The sequence below is a fragment of the Pelodiscus sinensis genome, chromosome 3 (genome assembly GCF_049634645.1).
Source record: "Pelodiscus sinensis isolate JC-2024 chromosome 3, ASM4963464v1, whole genome shotgun sequence".
NCBI classification, from domain to species: domain Eukaryota; kingdom Metazoa; phylum Chordata; order Testudines; family Trionychidae; genus Pelodiscus; species Pelodiscus sinensis.
The window spans coordinates 152861385-152883105 of record NC_134713.1 but is presented as its reverse complement, the minus strand read 5'-3'; the positions used below and the strand labels follow the sequence as shown (position 1 = coordinate 152883105).

The window sequence follows — 21721 nt, the reverse complement described above, 5'->3', positions numbered from 1 at the left end:
CCTGGATGCCAAAATAGCATGCCTGTTATTTCAAAAAAATGTTTTCAAATAATGGGCGGCTTGTGAAGAGGCGGGGGAGCTATTTTGGGATACTTCCGGTATCCCGAAATAGCCGTGCAGTGTAGATGTACTCTTAGTTAATTGCAGTGGGGTTGTTTTAAACCTGTGATTTTATTAATCTTTTGCAATCATTTTATCTCCAACTCTACTAGCCACTGGGCAGTGGCACCATTAAGGAGTAGTGAAAGGAAGGGCTTTTGGGTACAATAGGTCCTGAGGTCCTCTGATATAGCAGAAAGGGAAGACTATAGTGACCTGACCAATCAGTGAAGTAGGAGCAATTGAGTCCCAAGCAAGTGAGAGAGTGAGAGTGAGGGAGAATGTAGGAGTGACATTGGACTTGGAGAGCTAATCCCTCATCCCAAATTTTGGTGGTAAACACAGGCAGACTATTATTCCTGATACAGAGGGGTAACATAACAGCCACACTGGGTCCAACCAATGGTCCATCCAGCCCAGTACCCTCTCTGCTGACAGTGGCCAATGCCAGTTGCTTTAGAGGGAAATGAATAGAACAGGTAATCCTCAAGTGATCCATATTCTGTCATCCATTCCCAACTTCTGGCATAACGGAGGCTAGGGACACTTCAGAGCATGGTTTTCATTCCTGTCCATCTGGACTAATAGCCATTGATGGAGCTGTCCTCCATGAAGTTACTTACTTAGCTTCTGTAGTGGGGCAATATCTGATCATGCAATACTACAGTCTTTGCTGATCTTGCCCACTTCATTAAGGATTTAGATTAACACTGAATTATAGCGGAGGAGGGTGGTGGATAAAATGTGTACTTTCATTCCTTTGGCTGCCCTTTTCTCTGGTATAGAAAGATTAACACAGCACTTGTATTTCTTCTTTTTATCTGGTCTGTTGCAATAAGAAAAGAATATATTTGGAGATTTCAGCTGTACAATTTTCCCTTCCCCAAAGTGTTGCACTATTTGAAAAATACATTTTGATAATTGTTATAATAAAAACATAATTGTCACTTTAAAATTATCAATCCCTCCTAACCTTACATTGATCTTTGATTTGAAAGAGTTTGAAAGACATTATAGCAAACTTTATGTCCTCTCCTCTTTTTCTTTTCTGCTGAAGCAAAAATATCTGCTGAAGCCTGTGATCTTTAATACTCCTAATTTGCCCTTCCTGAGAATGAGTGTATTGTAGTGGAATGATTGCTGAGTAAGATTTGTTTAGTTTTTCTAAGAATTTTCCTTTTTTTTAAAAATGACATTTAACACTTTGAAAATCTTACTTTAAAAAGATAGTGTGTTAACTATTTGGCTTATCAAGAACTTTAAAAGCTGTAGTATTTTTTTCACCCTTTTTTTTCATCAAAGGCAACAGTAAAGCCAGCCTTTTCCTTGCCTTTAATACCCAATAATTCATTTGGAGAGATTGTCTGATTTCTTGAACCTTTGTGTGGCAAGTGGACCTTATTTCTAATTAGTGATTGTAACAATCTTTTATCGGTTGTCAAGCCATATCCAGCCATGCTTCTATTTGTTAATTTCCAGAGCAATTGCTTTTATATTCCCACTCCCACATTCTACTTCTTTTCATTCCAAATAGCTCATAAATGATTATGCCTTGCTGAACCCTAAACTCTCCCCATGAATACTTGCACCACTGCTCTTGCAATCTGAAAGAGGTACTTTCCCCTACCGTGGGATCTCAATCCACATTCTCTGGGGTAGGTCTGTTCATTTGCCTGGGGAGAATTTACGCAGAACCCCTAAGGCTTCCACTCATCCCCTATTTTCTCCAAATCTCCTCCATCCTTGTGACCACATTCACCCTTAATATTTTTTAATTTCTCTGATTCTGTACAGAACACATACTGCAGAGCGATAGCTATCCCAATTAGATCAAGCTTCATACTGTTTCCTTTATACTAATGACTGTTCAGCTGTTTATTCTTGATTCCCAAGAAGTCTCTGCTTGTTGTTCTTCAGGCATGTGACCTCTTTTCTGATTCACTTTTGGTGTTGCCATATATGTTTAGTATCTTTTTTCTTTTTTTCTTACTAGCCTCCTTTTCTTGAATTTCATGATATGTATCCATCATTATCATTAGTTTCTGCATATGGAGTATCTTGCTCAGCTGGGATCTGGCTCTCCATCCCAAATGTGTAATTTTTCCTTTCTTTAAAGTTGCTCAGGGTATGTTTACACTGCAGAGTTTTTCTGGAAAAATGGCTGTTTTTTTGGAAAAACAATACTTACATCCATGCTGCTATTGCATTCTTTCGACAGAAAATCGAAAGAATGGAGGGGTTTGTCCAGTGTCAGTAAACTTCATTCTATGAGGAAGAAACCTTTTTATGAAAAAACGTTGTCGGAAAAAGGTGTGTGTGGACGTGGAAGAGTGCTTTTTTCGAAAGAAGAGCCCTCCAGGAAAAAGCACAAGTGTCCTGGTGGCCACTCCGTCCATAGTAATCACAAATGAAATGTGAGAGAGAGTCCAATCTATGTGGACGCTATTTTCTGAAAAAATAGCTGGCTTTTTTGACGTGCTTTAGCAGTGTGGATGCTCTCTTTCAAAAAGTTTTTCCAGAAGCTCTTCTTCCGGAAAAGTTTCTTCTGAAAGAAGTCTCAGTGGTATCCTCAGTGGTACGACTGGATGCTGGAAGCTGAATTAGAGTTTAAGTTGGAATCCATTTCTGTTATGGATTACTGCTTGAGTGCTGCTGTCATTTTTCCCAGTGCTCTCCTTCCTCCCCCATTTTTTTTTTTAAGTTAAGATAGAAAGTTCTTGGGAAAAATTGTGCATTGTAGTCCTTGACTGTATGGGGGCTTTCTGGCTTTTTCATAATTAAATCTTCCTCCTGCTGCTAGTGAAATTTCACAGTTGGCTCTCTGGGTCAGTTATGATGCCCCGATACAGGGAAAGCCTTATGCACTCAGTCCACTTTCAACACTTGCCTAATTAGGAGCTATCCTAATATAAAATTTTAAATACCAATATTGAGTAGTTTGCAGCTTCAAATAGGTAAAACCTAACGGCCACATGAGGGCACTATGACATTAAGAAGGAGGATACACTGCTATCTTCACTAACGAATAATTTATGAAAACCAGTTGCACACCATTTATGTTAAAAGGGGGTCAGGCATTAACATTGGGTGCTCAAAGGAACAAACATGTCCCACAGCCATAATAACTAGATGGAGTTAACTACCACTGTCTCGGCTCTCGCTTTCATGGGTCATTCTGTAATTGTTTGTATCGTGTCCATCCAGATTTAGATTGTAAGGCCCTTTGGGTAGGGAACCTGTCTAAACAATGTATTGCCATGCACACCTATGACACTGTGTAAATAATTAACAGTAATGAATGTGCCCATAAAGCACTATCATTCGACATTGCTACTGGGTAATTGCTATCATACTCCACATTTTAAAGAGACACTGTCAACTAGATTTAGACCCAAAATAAAAAATGTGGATTAACTCCCCCCCACCAGATTATTTTAAAAAGAATTGTTATGAAAACAGGGCCTTAAAATTTTCCCTGCAGCATTACGGATCTAAACAGCATGGGGCAATGTACAAGACTTGGCTGGAAACAGAAGGAAAAGTGAAAGTGACCCCAGGTATTTTCATTGCTCAAGTTAAAATGAAATACAAACAGCCTGAGTAGCTGAAAAGGTAATTTTAATTTTGGAACTTTTGTTCTGTTACACTTTTATCCTTACCATTCGGAGGGTCATCAAGACACTTTAATCTATTTGAAATACAAAAAAAATAGTTACAATGGAAGGAGTCAGTCATGCTTCCACTTATACTCCAAGATAAAACTCCTATTGGTGCCAATGGGCCCTAAATGAGACAGTACCATCTAAATATCCAGTGTTTATAATGGTCAAATTTCAAAGCTGTATGGGTATCATTTCTATCTCATGGCTGCATTCCCTATGGATATGTATTAGATTTCACTTGGTGTGGTAGCAGTGCCTTCACAGCTTAACACAAAGGGCTAAGTTCCTTGGCTGTACCTGAAGCAGATGCACTAACCTCTTACATAGACCAGCTGATAGACCCAGGTTTTTCTAGAGAAGATTAAATGTCCTGCAAGAGGTTAATCACTGCTCGACTTTCTAGAAGGAAAGCATATTAAAGAGGATTTTGAATGAAGAAGACAGACATTAGGTATACAAACAAGATGGTCATACAGTCCACACCGGGGTGGGCAATAATTTTTGAAGAGGGGCCACTTCACAAATTTCAGAAGTGGTCACGGGCTGCCCTGGAAGGGATGAGGGCCTCAACCAGAAGGGTCAGGGTCAGGAGACTTTGTGTGCTACCCCTCCACCCCCACCCACAAACCCCGATTGGCCTGCGGGGGGCATGAAGTCTTTGCCTTCTTCCCCCCATCTTGCCAGGGCTGCCTAAAGAGAACTGCCAGCTATTCAAAACAGCTGTCAGTTCCCTCTAAGGCTACGTCTAGACTGCAAGCCTTTTTCAAAAGAGGCTTTTTTGAAAGATACTTTTGAAAAAGCTTCTTTCGAAAAAGAGCGTCTAGACTGCAAGCAGTACTTTCGAAAAAGCAAGCCACTTTTTCGAAAGAGAGCACCCAGGCAGTCTGGATGCTCTCTTTCGAAAAAGCCCTGTTTGCATTCAAGAACGTCTTTTTTTGAAAGAGCACTTTCGAAAAAAGGCATTCTTCCTCGTGAAATGAGGAGTACCGCTATCGAAAGAAAAGCCGCGTTCTTTCGATTTAATTTCAAAAGAACGTGGCTGTAGTCTAGACATAGGTGAAGCTTTTTCGAAAAAAGGCTACTTTTTTCAACAACAAAAAAAAAAAAAAAAAAAAAAAACCAGCAGTCTAGACACAGCCTAAGTGCCTTGTGCCCCTGGTGGTGGGGAGGAAACTTCGCATGATCTCCTGTCCCCTAGTCTCGATTGGCCTGGGGATGGGGGAGCAACAAAGCAACTGAGAGCCAGATCAAAGGGCTTGGTGGACTGGATCCAGCCCATGGAGGCTGTCTTGCCCACCCCTGCTCCACACCTTGCCTGCAGAATAATGCCGTGGAGGATTTCATGTGCATATGGGAGCTTCCCTACTTATTTGGGTGTACAATTTTCCCTTTGCCTAGCAAAGCCCCCTCCTTCCAAACCTGTACAGCCCCAGCTATGCAGTGCCCATGGGGAGGGGTTTCTATGGGCTTGCAGGGAGGTGGGGGATAATGTCAAATTCTGAGTATGAAAGCTCCAGTTTTGCCAGTAGGTTACAACCAACACAGCTATAGCGGTTCAGTGGAGCCTGCCAAGATACAGACCTGTTAAGCATAATTTTCCTCTGGGTTTTTACCAGACAAAATTCCCTGTATGTTACACTGACCCCTGCCAAGAAATGCCATTTATGAACATGTCTGACAGTAAGAATTCCACACTGTACCCTATTTCTAGGCTTTCCTAGACTGAGATTAAGAAAAAAATCATTAATACTTAGGTGCAAAAGTGGTGTTCAGTTGTTAATCATTAATCTGACCTCTTTCCTCCAAGGACCTGAAAGTACATCCGTTAACTAAGCATGCCAACGCTCCTAGGAGCAGGTGCATATTATTATCTCCCCCTTTTAGAGACCCAGGGAAACTGCAGCCCTAAAAGGCTCAATGATGTCATGACCCATGGATCACAGGCCAAGGCCATGAGGGTTCATGGGAGCAGCCACATGTGCACCAATTGGCAATCTGTTGATAATGGCTCATCTGGGACTCTCAAAGCCCAGCCCCAGTGTGAGGCTCTGTGCATGTGTTCCAGGGTGGGTGACTAAAGCACTGGCCCAACATAAGCCAGCAGCAGGAAGCTGTCTGATTAATTGGGCTCCACCATGCCCTGGACCATGTGTCTTATGCTTTCTGCTCCCTGACTCGATTTCCTGGCTTCCAGCCTGGCTTGATTGCTAATGTCTGATTGTTAGTTCCTGACCTTTGGTTTTTTTCACTTCTGATCCCATAGTATCCTGACTCAGGGTTCTGACCTTTAGTTGTCTCCCTCCCAGTATCCTGACCCAGCTGACTTGGGACTGTAGACTCTGGTTCCAACTACTAGGTTAAGCTGCCCCTGACCTGGCTTTGACAAACGACTTGCTGAAAGTTGCATACGTACTTACGACTTCCAGGTTCTGCATTTTGTGGTGTGATCTTACTAGTTTCCACAACTATACAGCGCTTACTGATTGCAAGCTAGTTGATAGAAAATGGGATACAAACCATTGTGTTTAACAGGGTGCCTAATTTGCAACAGCAAGTTTGAAAATATTTTTCAACCATTTTGTGCTTTAGCCACGTAAAAATGCACATACAGTTTTCTTTGCCTCATTGTGTCCACAGTCTTTATCTCCATGTTGGAGAATAACAGTGTACTGGATGGATTTCAAGGTCTGACACTGCAAGCAGCAATGCTTTGTAAGAGCAGAAGGGCCTTAGCGGAAAGCATTTTCATATTCATTGTTGCAGAAACATAGTGGTTAATCTTACAGATGCCAGATCTCATCAGTCACCTTGTGTTTACAGCCTGCTCTACTTATGAAATGGGGTTTAGCTGGGCTTGATTAAAAAGGCCTGTGAAGTCATTTGTTGTGAATTCATACAAACAGTCTTCATCTTTCTGCCCAGCTTCACAACAACCTTGGGAGGTAGAGTGGTCTTTATTCCCATTTAAGGGTGAATTGACTTTCGCAAAGCATCACAGCAGATCAGAGCAAGAACTCAGATCTCTTGATGCCCAAACCAATGCGGTACCCACTAGACTATATGGCTCCCTTTCTGGGCCAGTCAGAGAAATTAATGTTCATCCTATCTATGAAGGCCAAACAAACTCTGCTCCCTCTGACGTGTGTGCAACTCTCCTGAGCTCAATGGGATTCTGAGAACAGAATTTGCTCCTAACTATGCAAAAGCTTTCAAATGAATGATTGAGACATAATGACAGGAGGGATTTCTGAAAAGTAACAAAGGTTGTGAAACTGCTAAGGAATTAAGCTGTTTGAATCATTGCTCCAGCCCTATTAGAGAAGGTATAAATTCATTTCAATTCTTAGTGGATTTCAAACTGCCAATTTCTGAGCTTTCATAGAGCTTTGATGTGTGTCCAGCATTCTATGAGGTAAGTGGATTATTTTTTTCCCTTAATTCTGAAGAGGCCATTTCCCTCCCTGCCTCCTCCCAAAATATTATAGCATTAGACTGTAACCAAATGCTAGTCTGAGCCCACTGTGCATTTTAACCCATGAAGTGCTGTGGCCCATATTTTCTCTACTTCTACAGAGAGTTGCTGTGAGGATGATGAGGGTAATAAACTGCTATTTATATAGCAAAGAGCCTAAAATTCTCAAGGAAATGCACAGTCCTGTTCCAAACTGCATACATAAAGAACACTTTATCCATTACTTCAAAGCAGCCACATTTGGGGAGGAACATGGAGGCTCTTTAACAGTGCAGAGCAACCAAGTTTCACAGCTTAAGATGGAAAGTGAAGAATAGCCAATTCAACTAAAAACCAAAATCTGAACTGAGAGACCTGGATTTATACCCCTACTCTTGTTAAAAAAGCGATCAACTCCAAGTGGTCAATCTCAGGTATCCATTCCATCCAACAGAAGCACCTTAAGAAGTAAAGTGCTCCTTCCACTATAGTGTGTAATGGGTTCATTACTGACCCAGATGAAGAGTGCCACCTACTGGACCACTAATCTTTTTGCCTGCAGTGTCTAGTAGATACTTGAAGATCTTCCATCCAAGTGCTGATGGGACCTGATATTACTCAGCTGAAACATGCAACTGGTCTGATGCAACCAGTCAGGTACCCAACTGAGCAGGCACAAGTGAGGCTGATCATCAGTTTATTAACAGGAGTAGTCTTGGCCTGGACTTCACCCCTTCTGAAATGGGAAACCCAACTGACAGCCACTTTTAAAGAATTCATCCATTCATTCTCACTCACATTTGATGGCCTAAGCTGGACCCATGCTACCGAAGCCACCCTTCAGTTCCCCAGACAAGAATCACAGCCTTCGCCTGCACAGCCCGCTTCTGGTGTCTGATCACGGATGCTGCCTGGATTGAAGGAGTGCAAATTTACTACTTTCACTAAGGGCTGAAAGATGCCATAAAGGATGAGCTGGCCTGAGTTGACAATCTTTGCTTGCTGAGCTGTCAGCTTATATCTCTGTAGCTGAATTGACAATAGGCTGCATGAGCAGTGCCTGGAGAAGGACGTAAGCTGGACCTAAGCCTAGTACTGCCACCTCCTGAGCATGCATTCTGTCTATCTTGGGCAGCCTGTTCAAGCTGGCACCAACTGAAGATGCCTCACAGACTGAGAGAAAGCATACCACTACTGGCATAGCCTCCGTCTGTATTGTGAAGCATGGGGCCACTTGACCTCAGGAGGCTCCCCGCCACCAAGTTCAACCTGGTCATGGTGCTGGTAAGTGACCTCATCCAATCCCAGTAAAGGGATCATTGCTGGACATAACACAGGGACTGGGTTCCCCAGATGAACTTTCTTCACTGCCTGTGTGTGTCCTACACCAGTGGACCTCTGTCTACCACACTTGCTGCAGGTCCCAGCCATACCCAAAATAAATTGTTCCTTACTCTCATTGGTTGACTCGGGAGCATCTAGCAACTTTATGGACATGGCTTTCATCCAAACTGCCTGCTCCTACATAGGAAGCTCTCTCTGGAACCGGTAGAGATGATGGATAGCGGTATGCTATATTCTGGGCTTGTCTCTTACAAGCCCAGATCTCTTTGGGTTGAGATTTGAGAGAAGCACAAAACCCTACAATTCAAGCTGAGCTCCTTACTCCCCTTGCTGGCTATTGCTCCTCTAGCGATCCTCCCATGAGCAAAACCAGAGACATGGTTCAACTCTGGGTTGTAACAGCTTTGTTCGGACAGAGCAGACGTCAGGGATAAAATCCTCTTGTAGCTCTTGATGCTGACAATGTGCAGAGCACAGTGTCCTAATTCTGGCGAAGTATGGCATCCTTGTAGATCAATTTGATTAAAAGGTATATCTATGTCCTCCCTCCACTGGCCCTACAGCTGCCCCATAGATCTGTAGCCAAGGCTTAAAAACAGCTTTAGATGTATTTATCCTCTATTGGATGTGAGCTCAAGGCCCTATGGGTATATCTTGTTGAGACCCTGCCCAAGAACTTCATCCAACCCTCCAATCCCCTGTTGAGACACTGATTCTGTTAATCAAGGACTCTGTTAACTATATCAGGCCTCGGACCATATTGTCAAGCAAGCAACCTCTCCTGCTGATCAGTAAACATCTGGAACAGGTTGGCACAGCTAAAACTTTCACCAAGGTCAATTTGCATGGCACATATAACCTGGCCCACATCTGGGAGAGCAATGAGATGAAGACAGCATTCCACATCTGACATGGCCACTTTGGATATTTCATTATGGCCTTCACCCTTGCCAATATCCCAAGACTCATTGAATGACACTTAGAAGGATATTCTAGACAGGGGTGGGGAACCTAAGGCCCAGGGGCTGGATGTGGCCCCTGGCTTGCCTGGATCTGGCCCCCGAGGCTCAGGGCTCCCCCTGCAACATTGGTGAGCCCACTCTGGTAGTCCAGCCCCCTCTCCCCTGCTGCCCCACTGTGGGGCTGGAACACATAAAATCTTCTAGCCTGGACCTCCTAGGTTCTGGTGTGTGAGAGGAGGGGAATGTCAGGAGTATCTTTCTGCTTCTCAGCAGAGCACAGTCTCCTAATTCTGGCATGTCAGTGAGGACAAGGTATGGCACTCCATATGACACTTCCCACCTCTCCCACAAATTTAGCTATGAGTACCTTTGCTCTTTTCCAGTCATTCAACATACTAACCCAGTCACTTCTTGTCTCCAGCTACCCCCTAAGATGTAAGTGCACCCTGTTCACCTTTCTGAAAAAGACACCCACTCAGCTCTCTTCCTGGATGAACACAGCCTCCTCCTCTCCATCCACAGTGCAAGGAGAGATGTACCACCTCATCAGGCAAACCCTCCCTTCCAAGAGCCTTTCAGCAAAAGCACCTATACTGTACTAGCTGGGAATGGTACGACTTAGAGCAGCGCTCATGGGAACCAGTTAGTAATATCCACGCTCCCAACCTGCTCACAAATTCCATTGAACCTTGACAGCCCACTTGAGAGTGACCTCACTTGGGAATATGAGGTAAGCCCTCAGCCAGAACCTGTGATGACTTGTCTCTTGGGGGTGCTGCTGTAGCCATTCCATAAGCAAGGATTCAGTCAGATGACCTCCCAATATGGTTATTTAATCAGACGGGAAAAGAAGGCCCCTCTGTGCAAAGGCTGGGGACTCTTCCCCTGCTCAGGGCATTACAGGTGGCCTTGCCCCCAGCCTGCTCCAATTCCTGCCACAGGCTTCGGGCTTGATCTTGCCATCAAACTTTGCACTGGCATCAACCTTCACCTGCCCAAGCCAACCCTGCCACAGAGAGTTGCCCAGCGATTCTCTGATGTTATGGAGAGATTTTAACCATTTTTAAACTCAATTTAAATGTTGGAGATTCAATTAGTGATGATAGATCACAGGATCATAGACTCTGGGCTCCAGCCTAAATCTTAATGTTTTATAGCCCAGCAACCCGAGTCTCATGAGCTTGAGTTGCTGATACAGGTCAGCTGTGGATGTCTTATATCCCCACAGTCATAAAATGACCTTTTTATATAGGCAATGAGTCGTCATGTAGCACCTTAGGGTATGTCTACACTACCACCCTAGTTAGAACTAAGGCGGTTAATGTAGGCAACCGGAGTTTCAAATGAAGCCTGGGATTTGAATTTCCCGGGCTTCATTTGCATATTGCCAGGTGCCGCCATTTTTAAATGTCCGCTAGTTCGGACTCTGTGCCTGCGGCTACACGCGGCACGAACTAGGTAGTTCGGATTAGGCTTCCTATTCCGAACTACCGGTACACCTTGTTCCACAAGGAGTAACAGTAGTTCGGAATAGGAAGCCTAATCCGAACTACCTAGTTCGTGCCGCGTGTAGCCGCGGGCACGGAGTCCGAACTAGCGGACATTTAAAAATGGCGGCGACCGGCAATATGCAAATGAAGCCTGGGAAATTCAAATCCCAGGCTTCATTTGCAACTCCGGTTGCCTACATTAACCACCCTAGTTCGAACTAGGGTGGTAGAGTAGACATACCCTTAGATTCTAACATACTATATATCTATATATACATAATATCATGAGCTTTCATGGGCAAAAGTGGGTTTTGCCCACAAAAGCTCATGATACTTTATACGTATATTTGTTAGTTCCTGAGGTGCTACAAGACAAATTGTTGTTTTTCAAGTTACAGACTGACTCAACTACCTCTCTGAGGGTACGACTAGACTGTGAGGAACTATCAGAAAAAGATACGCAAAATGCGCTCTGCATTTTGTGTTATCTTTTTTCCATACTTTTGATGGAAGATGCTTTTCAGAAAAAACCCTCTTTCAAAAGCCCCCTTCTCCTTCGTGGAAGGAGGAATACAGGGGCTTCTGAAAGAATGTGTTTGCACTTCTGCAAAAAAAGCGGAAGAGAAAACACGTTCCCTGGATACGGTGAAGTTATCCCGAAAAACCCCTGCAGTCTAACTGTACCCTGAGATTTGTAGATAGGCACTTATGTAGTTTAATATCCAACATCCACTAGATGGCAGCATTTTATTGATCATGCACACTGAAACATTGGCACTGCTCACTTGTAGGCAAGGAAACTTGGCACTCAAATAGATGCTACGTTTAAAATACTGGAAAACACAAACCGCACCTTACACAGTGTCTGATTTGTCATTTTAATGTGAGGCTGACTCAAAGCAAAACACTGGATTTCAGCCCTCAGTTGGGGGTTTTGACTCTGGGTCAAGAACCAAACTCTGACTCTGGCCTTTCCCAGACCAATGAATGCAAAACCCACCAACATTTGGGGAAGTTTTATGTCTGACTTGGTGCTTTCTCAATCTGCATCCATCCTTCCTTCTTCTCATCTAATTAGACTATAGATTTTTCTGGCAGGAGCCACACAAGGGAGTGCCTCTATCTGTTACATTTGTAACAAGTTTGTAATGAGGGGCTAGTTATGAGACAATGAAGCTATGGTGAATAATTAGGATAATGAGATTTCACATCAGCATAATAAGCTGGGAGTAAAAATGTACCATGTGGAATAAAGAATGTAAATATCAGGTTGAAGAATCCCAATTTTCTCAGTCATAGCACCCTTTGTGGTGATAACAATAACCCTATATTGCATGGAAAAAGCGATCCTAAAAGCTAAAACTATAGTACAACATAAATGTTCACCTGAGCATTTTTGTGATTCCCAGCTGCACTAATGTGTAGGACATACCCAGTGAAATCAAATAATTAATTAATTGCATCCAAACACCTACAGGCAGCAGAACCTGTTAGCCAACCATTGTCAACTGTGGGTGTCTAAAGTTAAGCACTTAAATCCATATCTATGCACCTAAGCAAAAGTGACTTAATTTTCTGAGTTGAGCAGACATTGTCTGCAGTGGAATTTATGGAAGAGGCAAGTGCTTTGTCACTCTGAAAAGCAGGCCACTTGTATTCAGGTGCTTTGTTAATTGCCCAAGTTTGAACATTCTCTGAAACCAGGCCAAATTTAGCCCAGTCTGGTAAAAACTGTGTTACCATCTAGCATTGTTGGTTAGCTGTCCCATGGAGTGGTTCATTTCACAGGGGACAAGTGCCCATGCTACAGAAATGAAGAAGTGGTCGGCATACCTGGTTAAGGCTGAAATGGCACAGAAAAAGAACAGTTCTCGTGCCTAGAAGAGAGTCCTCCAGGCTGGTGTTTAAAGTACACTGGCAGGATGGAATAGGGTAGCTTGCACTGGTATTGTCTGTACTACATGTGTTTTTTTTTCTGTGGCTAAATAGAGAGCACTGAAGAATGAAGATGTTATTCATGTACCTTTCATCCAGTATTAGGGGTACATCTACACTGCACGCTTATTTAGAAATAAGTTATTCTGGAATAGTTACTCTGAAATAGCTTATTTCAAAATAGCACGTCTAAATTGCATGGAAGCAATTATTTCAAAATTTGTCCGAGGCAGACTTCTCTAATGTACACATGCTATCTCATTTTAGAGCCCCAGGATGCATTGGGGAGGAATAACTTAGAATGTGCTGGTTAGGGGCTATTTCGAAATAGCAGCAGTGGAGTGTCTACACATGCCTTATTTTAAAATAGCTATTTCAGAATTGGAGTTATTCTTCAAAGAATGAGGTTTACAGATTTCAGAATAAGTTATCCATTATTTCAAAATTATTTTGAAATAACGGAATGGCTGTGTGTAGACACTTGCATTATTTCAAAATAACGCTAATTATCTTGAAATAACGGTGCAGTGTAGTCGCGCTCCTACATATACATATTAAAATCAATCAATTCTACTGTCTTCATCCTTTTTCTTGCCTTCATAAGCATCCGATAGTATTTAAATGGAGAGTGAGCCTCCTTTAGGGACCCAATCCAATGCACTGTTTTGGGATGACTTTCACTGGAACTGCATCAGACTCATCAGGTTCACTGTTTGTCACACCAGGATAAGATTCTGCAGGATTGATGGAGAAGAACCATCACCTGGGGTACGTCTAAACTACATGCCTCTGTCGGCAGAGGCATGTAGATTTGTTTGTTCAACAAAGGTAAATGAAGCCGCTATTTAAATGATCGCGGCTTCATTTACATTTACATGGCTGCCGCACTGAGCCGACAAACAGCTGATCAGCTGTTTGTCGGCTCGCCGCTAGTCTGGACGTTCCCCCTGTCGACATCAAAGCCCTTTGTCGGCAGCCCCGTTATTCCTCGTGGAATGAGGTTTACCGGGGCTGCTGACAAAGGGCTTTGATGTCGACAGGGGGAGCGTCCAGACTAGCGGCAAGCCGACAAACAGCTGATCAGCTGTTTGTCGGCTCAGTGCGGCAGCCATGTAAATGTAAATGAAGCCGCGATCATTTAAATCGCGGCTTCATTTGCCTTTGCTGATCTGTCTAATCTACATGATCTACCGACAGAGGCATGTAGTCTAGATACAGCCCTGGTGTGTCTCCGAACCCCACTCAAAAGCCTGCATTTTCAAGCATGCTTTAGGACAGTGTTTCTCAACCTTTTTTATAAATTACCCCTTTCCCCCAAAAAAATTATAAGTACCCCCAGTACCTACAGTTTTTAGACACACAACATTTTTTTTTCTACCATTGCAACACATTTGTTTAAACAACTTAATTGTAGCTGGGCGGGTGTTGAAATTTTTGGGTGTAAAAAGTACAAAAATAATAAAGTGCTGTAAAACTTAAAACAGAAATTCAGTTTTCTCCAAATTTCAGTTGTGTTGATGTACCAGGTTTCTCTCGAGTACCTCTAAGGGTACTCGTACCACTGGTTGAAAAATACTGCTTTAGGAGGCATTTTTTCCCGTTCCCTATTCCAAAATATTTCATTCTGTTTTCATTCACTAGGTGGCAGAAATGTATAAGGAACTGATTTGGGAGGACTTTCTCGGCAGTATTTACAGCGAATGTTGTAACTGCGCCTAGGATAGCTCTGAGTGCATTTCAGCATGATCAGAGTTCCAAAGCCCATTTTTGAAGCCAGGCCTTAGCTGGCTGTGTTATACACTCATTTCACAGACCAGCCACCGTCCTGAGCTTCCGCTGCCGAGGCCCAATTTTTGTTGTCCCATTAATCTGCTGCTCTGCAGCAGCCGTACATGCTTCTTGCTGCAGTCTTATCAGTGGTGTGTGACGCACACACCTTGGGTGTAACGCTATTTTTTATTGATTTTTGTCCCAGGTGTCCAAGCAGGGGAAATCTTTCTGTATCACCAGACCAATATGAGCACTGTGCAGATAATGCACAGATCTGTTAGCTGGGCAAAGAAAGCATATGGAAACAGTTTTACATTAAATCTGATCTCAGCTCTTATGTTCCCACCTAAGTTAGTTATTTAAATAAAGTAACAAACTAAATGCTCCCTAATTGCAGGGGGTAGCCGAGTAAATGCTCCTTGTATGCCCAGGTATTCTGTTACTAGGAGTTACTTCCCCCTTTGAAGTCAGAGAAATAGAGCGGGTTGAAAAATGGAAAAAACGTTCATGAAAAAAATTAGTAATCTTTATTCAACAGGAAAAGGAACAAATGTTTCATGTGTTCAATTTTCTTATGAAAGTATTTCACTGTACCCTTTTTTCTTCTTCCACTACCATCCTCCTTCCTTTTTTATTTTGCCAAGGGAAGAGAGGGGAAAATGATAAATTGAAAACCCAAAAAGCAATCTTTCATTTTTTCCAATTTTGCTATAAAAACAGAATATACCAGAAAGCCAAATTTGTTTTGTGAAAAGTCCCAGTTAAAAAAAAATTGGATTAGAAGAATGTTTTTGTTTAAAAAACTTCAACCAGCCCTAGTCAGAAGGGAAAAAAGTGAGGGAAAACTTCAGTCAGAAGAGGTCTGAGCTGGACAACAGGAAAAAAAGGGTGTGGGAGAGGGGAAGGAAAAGTCCTTTCTTTCTTTAGCTGAAAGCTGCTCTGGGAATACAGCACAAAGGAAGGCAGAAAAACTGGGAATCTTTCTACTGATGCAGGACAGGGGTGAGCAGTGCAGTGTACTACAGATGGAGGGGAAAATCACACTTCTTACAGATTGCAGTGCAGATCTGAGGCAGAGAGCCAAGTTCAGAGGTTTCTAAGGTGTTGATCAGATTCATATTCTTTTATCTGCACCCTTTAGTTGTCTCTGCCATTTATTCCTTAGTATATTTTTGATATTCTGAAGAAGAGTTGATTTCCTCCTTGCTGGGGAATGAAGGTGAGAAGAGAAAGGGGCTGAGCTCCTGTAATCATGAGGTGACTTTGTCTGTTGCTTATCTGTGTAAAAAGAGAATTCAGCTGTTGGTGCAAACATTACATTTTCAGTACTCTGCAGCCTGTTTTTGGTTGATAACTACTCTGGATTGGATGCTTGAGTTTTAGGAATAGCTGTCTTAAAACCTTAAATATCTATCTCTTCTAATTCTCCTTTTCTAAGGATCTAAATAGTTACTTGCCAACTACAATGTGGGTTTCTAAATATATAAAAGTGATGTTGCACTTTAGTAAATTCTTTATTTCAGAGGAAAATAGATTGGGTTTCTTTTCCCGCCTCCGTGTGTCTAACTCAGGATGACAAAAATCATGTGACATCAAAGTAAGGGTGAACGCAAGATCTGCCAACTCATGAGGCTGCACTCCTGTTAAGAAGGCAGTGGGTAGTGGCAAAAAGCCACTGTGGCCATTAAAATGCAAGTGGAACACTAAAGGTAGAGCGAGCTGAGACTTTAAGAGTGAGTAACCCAAATGTTTTCTTTCCAAACATCTGCAAATTGTTAGTCTGATTTATTTTGAATTAAAAAATCTCTTTTAGCAGACTGACAGCTTACTTTAATTTTCAGCTGTTAAACTTTTTCAACCATTTGAATTAGGGGCTGTGCCATTGCCTTTGATGTCAGAGGAATGTACCTTTTTTCTACTTGTGCCCTCTACCCAAGGCCCTCTATACCTGGGCCCTCTACCAACAGAGACTTTCTGCCACTTTCAAGAGGGACTTTTATTTCTTTCTGTTTAAAGGCTTGAGGCCATACAGTTTCTCTGCTTGCAGTTAGAATCTTTGTCCCTTTTTTGCTTTTTTTTTTAAATAGGACAAAACAGCTGTTGCTGTTCCATGCAGATGACATGTAAGTGGCTAAAGTGGGGATGTATTTTGGTAATAAAGGAGAAGAAAATAGTGGGTGGAGAGAAAAGTGATCATGGTTAAGGTTACCATATTTTCAAACTTAAAGAAATCACTTGTGGCTACACTGAGGGTGGTTAATTTTTTTTAAAGCAGGTCACGCCACTTCTACTTGCTACTGATTCTACATCACATGCATTTTTCTTGGAGTGGGCTGCTCAGTCTCCCTGTCCAGGGCCCCTAAACGGGACATAGGGATATACGAACCATATTGTACCCCTTCAGGGGTTAGTCATACCCAAGGCCTGGGTGCAGAACAGTAAGCATGGACTGAACACCTCTTTCTCAACTGGGAGCACATGGCTGAAAGGGAAGGAGTCTCTGTGTGTTTTGCTGCTGATACAGGCTAGCAATAAATCACTATACCACTTTTTTTGTGTCTGGTAAACATTGAGAAAATTCAGCTTCCTCATGCAGTTATTAAAAAACCCAAAACTCAGTCCCCAAAACATTTTGAGAATTAATAAATACATTTCAGAAGTCCTAGAAGAATTTCTCAGAATAGCAGAAGAAAACTGGGGTTGTTCAGGAAACCTAGAACATGTTGTAGAATCCTTGTAAGTGCTCGGGTCTGAAGGCAGGAAGTGAAGAAAAAGTTTGAATAAAGAGTAGAACACTAGGAAAATCAGTGAGTTTGCTGCAGTTTTATAAACAGCATGTCTTGGTATAGATTTCATTTTCTGTCTCATGATCCCAACATCTTAAAACAGCTCAGCTTAAATGACTGAGCTTTCCCTGATTTCAGGTCAAAAAACAAAAATCATGGGGTTTCACGCAGTTTGTTGGAACCCAAAAATACTTTCTTGGTACTGGAAAACCAGCCTCTGTTCACCAAAACTTTGAGTGGACTGGCTAGATTTTGAGTCACTGTATTGGCTCTAATAGAAGCCTGAATTTGCTGCCATTGAGGCTGAGGTGGGACATGAGTAGGAGAAGGCTTGGCTTTTATACTACAGATTGATCATTCCTCATCCAGCCCCCTTAGGAACTGAGCTGTCCTGGAACCGGGATTTTTCTGGACCAGGGAAGGCCAAGGCCCCCCAGCTGGCTGCCCTGCTGACGGCTCCTCTCCCTGGGGCTCCCAACGTATCTTACACATGCATGTGTAATAATTAGTAAAGCATGTTTTCATAAAACAGGAAACTTGTGTCTCAGTGGCAAAAATATCCAAACTCGGTGTGTGGATGTTAAATCCATCTCAACTCTTAGTTCTGTAACTTTGTGGAGTACTCCTCAAGCCTTCAGATCCAAGACAGTATGGAAGGGAAAGTTGCTCTTTTGGAATATTTAATCACCAGTCACTGTAACACCAGCTTGTTACTGTTGCTAGTCTAGCTCAAAATATTAGCTTTGAATAAGCATCTAAAAAGTTTAGGTACTACATGGGACTGAAACTTGCAAGATCAGGCTTTCTTCTATGGTTTTTGTATTTAGAACCAAGTGAAATCTTTGGATAAAAAATTTATTTGAGAAGTGTGGTTGTGAATTTGATGCTAATACATCTGGCTAGTCACAAAGCCCTGGTCTACACTAGGGAGTTATTTTGGAATAACCTTCCCTTATTTTGAAATACCAAGTGGCGTGTCTGCACTACCCAGTTTGTTGTTTTGAAATAATGGACTGGTTATTTTGAAATCTGTACTCCTGCTTTCCTTGGGGAATAACGCTTCTTTCAAAATCTGGATGATCCGATGCTGCTAATTCAAAATAATTGGACTCTAGAGGCCTCTCACAGCTTCACTTGTGGCTGCACATCTGCACAGATCCGCTGGTCCCCTTCTCCTGCGGAGCTTAAAACAGCAGGCTGCTGAAGAAGAGCTTGTGGCACATGGGAAACTTTGCCAGCCCAGTGCCAGACAGCCTGAGCCGATGGAGACCCCAGAGCTCCCTCTGAGTCCCCCATGGCTGTCAGCACTCCTGCAGCACACTTGGCTGCCCCTGGCCACGTACTCAGGAGAGCACTGTCCTGGACAGGTGCAGAGATCCTGGATCTTATCGAGGTCTGGGGTGAAGAGACAAACCTCCAGGCTCTCCATACCCGAAAGTGCAATGCGGACGTGTACAGCTGGATGGCCACTAGCCTGGCTGCCAAAGGCTACACCCAGAACCTTGACCAGATCCAGATGAAAATAAAAGAGCTCTCACAGGCCTACCACAACGCCAGGGAGAAGTGTAGATGCTCCAGGGCAGGACCACACACGTGCTGCTACTATGAGCAGCTCGATGCTATCCTGGGTGGGAGGTCACCTCCCCCACATTGCCTCCATGAGGGTAGGGTTGTGGACAAGGAGAAAGAGGAGGAGGCCAGCCACACAACCATGTTTGCCATCTAGGACCCGCTCCTCACCCTGTAGCCAGCCCTCCCCACCCCAGATTTCTCATAGGCATTGGACAAAGCCAGGGAAAGCACTTCAGGTGTGTTCTATAACTTTCCCTATATAGATGAGGGGGCAGGTGATGGGTTGAGAGGGGTCGAGTGCTCCTTGCTTGGTATACTCTGCCTGAAGGTTGCAAAACAGCTTGTGTATGAGGGTGCCCATGGAGCGACAGTCTAGAGCACTAAGCCCCATGATGCTCTTACACAGAAACCCTTCAGTCCTTCTCACAAGGTTCCTGGAGAGACCGGCCTAACTCTGGCTTCTGTGGTGGGACACCTTCCCATGACAAGCCACCTCTAAAGAGGCTGGGGTCATGGAACCACAGGGCAATGCTGGTCACAGCACAGGCACATGCCCACATTTGGGCAGTATCCACCCCCAGTCAAGTACGGCAGTGCAGAGGAGACCGATCTCATGCATGGGAACCTGCTGTGGGGGAGGACGAGAAGGGAACCCCAGTAAAACTCTCTACAGCAAGGAGCTTCTGCCATTCACAAGCATCTTCCTCAATCCCCCTATCCCACCTCAAGTGGGCAGACATAGAAGTTCTCTCTCTGTGAGATGCCACCAGTGCTAGACCCAGGATGTGCAGGACATGGAAGGAAGAGGAGCTGCTCTATTCCCCCCTCCTGCCCACAGGCTGCTGGCCTGGCCAGCACCTTCCCACTCCTGCTTGTCCCTGGGTCATAGGTGTGGCAATGCTTCTCTTGAACACCCATGCAGGAAAGTTCCTGCTCTCAAGGCAATACATGGCCTTGCTTGAAGTTCATCGTCATCATCTGAACCAACATCTTTGGTGTCATCTCAAAGATTAGGGCTAGGCTTCATATAGTGTCTCCATGGGTGACTGTCTTTGTAACTTTCCTTCACATCTGGGCTAACTGTTAGTGTGGCACATCCACCACCTCCTATGACATCTTCTCGACTCCATAGGATCCTCAGGAGGAAACATACCTGGGAAGACTTCATGAGGGAGCAGAAGGCCTGCCTCCAGTCTCTTGTCCAGGGGCTCAATGAAGAGTGCTGGGAGTGGCTGCTGACTGGGAGGACCAGCGGGCTGACCAGGAGCAGCAGAAGGTCATCTAGGACCAGCTGGCACACCAACACAAGGCTATGTGCTCCTCCCTCACCTCAGTGATGGAGCGCATGGCCTCATGCATGGAGCAGGCCAGCAGCCACCTCCCCATACCCCTCTCTGTGGCTTCCCCTCCTAGCCCCCTCAGGGGCTGCCAGGGCTGAACATGGGGTGGTGGGACCTCTTGGGCAGCCAAAGCCTCCCAAGCTGACCGAGGCAGGTAACACTCCAGCCCCATCCCTGAGCCCGTTGTCCCTTCCACCATTCCAGGTTGTTTCCCCAATTCCTGCCCTATTGTATATCCCCCAAATAAACAGACTTGTTTTGTCAAAAAAAGAGAGACTTTTTTATTTGCTCTGCAGGGGAGGGGGGAAGATGGGAAGGGAGGGGTGGAGGGAGGAAAGGCACACTAGGGAATGCAGGGCCCCTTGTCGAGAGGCTCAGGGGAGAGTCTCACAGCTGTCCTTGGCTGAAACTGTCCTTCAAAGCCTCCCCTATGTGCACAGCCCCTTGATGTGCTCGTTGAATGGCACTGGTGTCTGACTGCCCATATGCCCTGGCCAGCAGTTCAGCCTCTGCCTCCCACCCTGGCAGAAAAGTCTCCCCTTTGCTTTCACAAAGGTTGTGGAGCACACAGCAGGTTGCCACCACAAATGGAATGTTGCACTTGTTGAGGTCCAAGTGGGTGAGGAGACTCTGGAACCACCCCTGTAAGCAGCTGAATGCACATTCCACCACCACGCTGCACCTGCTCAGCTTGGTGTTGAAGTGCTCCTTGGTGGGGTCCAGGCTGCCCATGTAGGGCTCCATAAGCCAGGGGAGCAAGAGGTAGGCTGCTTCCCCCAGGTGGGTATGTCCACCTCCTGTACTCTGATGGTGCATTAGGGGGAAAAAGTGACATTGTGCATCTTTTAAAGAGGCAGGTGTTCCGGAAGATGCGGGCGTCGTACACTTTCCCGACCAGATGACGTTGATGTTGGTGAATTGTCCCTTGTGATAGAGGCAGCAGTGCAGGAAAGGAGGCAGGTAGCACCATGGACATGGTGCTTGGGGGACACATTGGCTTTTAAGCTAGCTCACCCCAGCACTGGCTCCTTATATAGAGGCAGTAAAGGGGGTGGAAATGCGTGGGGTCAAGAAGGTTAACCAGTAAGCCTACGCTTCTCGATTATTTGTATAGTTGACTACATATTAACACCCCTACTCTAAATCTGAGGCAGGCTCCAGTAAGTGTGGATGCACTATTTTGAAATAATTCTGTGTAATTTCAATGCTTCCCCATAATGGGGACATGCTATTTTGATTTTGTTATTCCGGGCATTATTATTTCTATTTCACTTATTTTGAAAGTATTTCCTAGTGTAGACATGCCCAAA

The 21721-nt window shown here is 44.1% G+C and overlaps 1 long non-coding RNA gene across 1 annotated transcript in view; it reads left to right on the top strand.

The window, feature by feature from the left end:
* LOC142827671 (uncharacterized) overlaps positions 1–20628 on the top strand; it is a 37902-nt gene extending 17274 nt beyond the window's left edge. Inside the window, exon 3 of the long non-coding RNA XR_012902378.1 lies at positions 20204–20628. This is a non-coding gene — a long non-coding RNA (uncharacterized LOC142827671). The remainder of the gene's footprint in view (positions 1–20203) is intronic.
* Positions 20629–21721: the final 1093 nt, after the last annotated feature.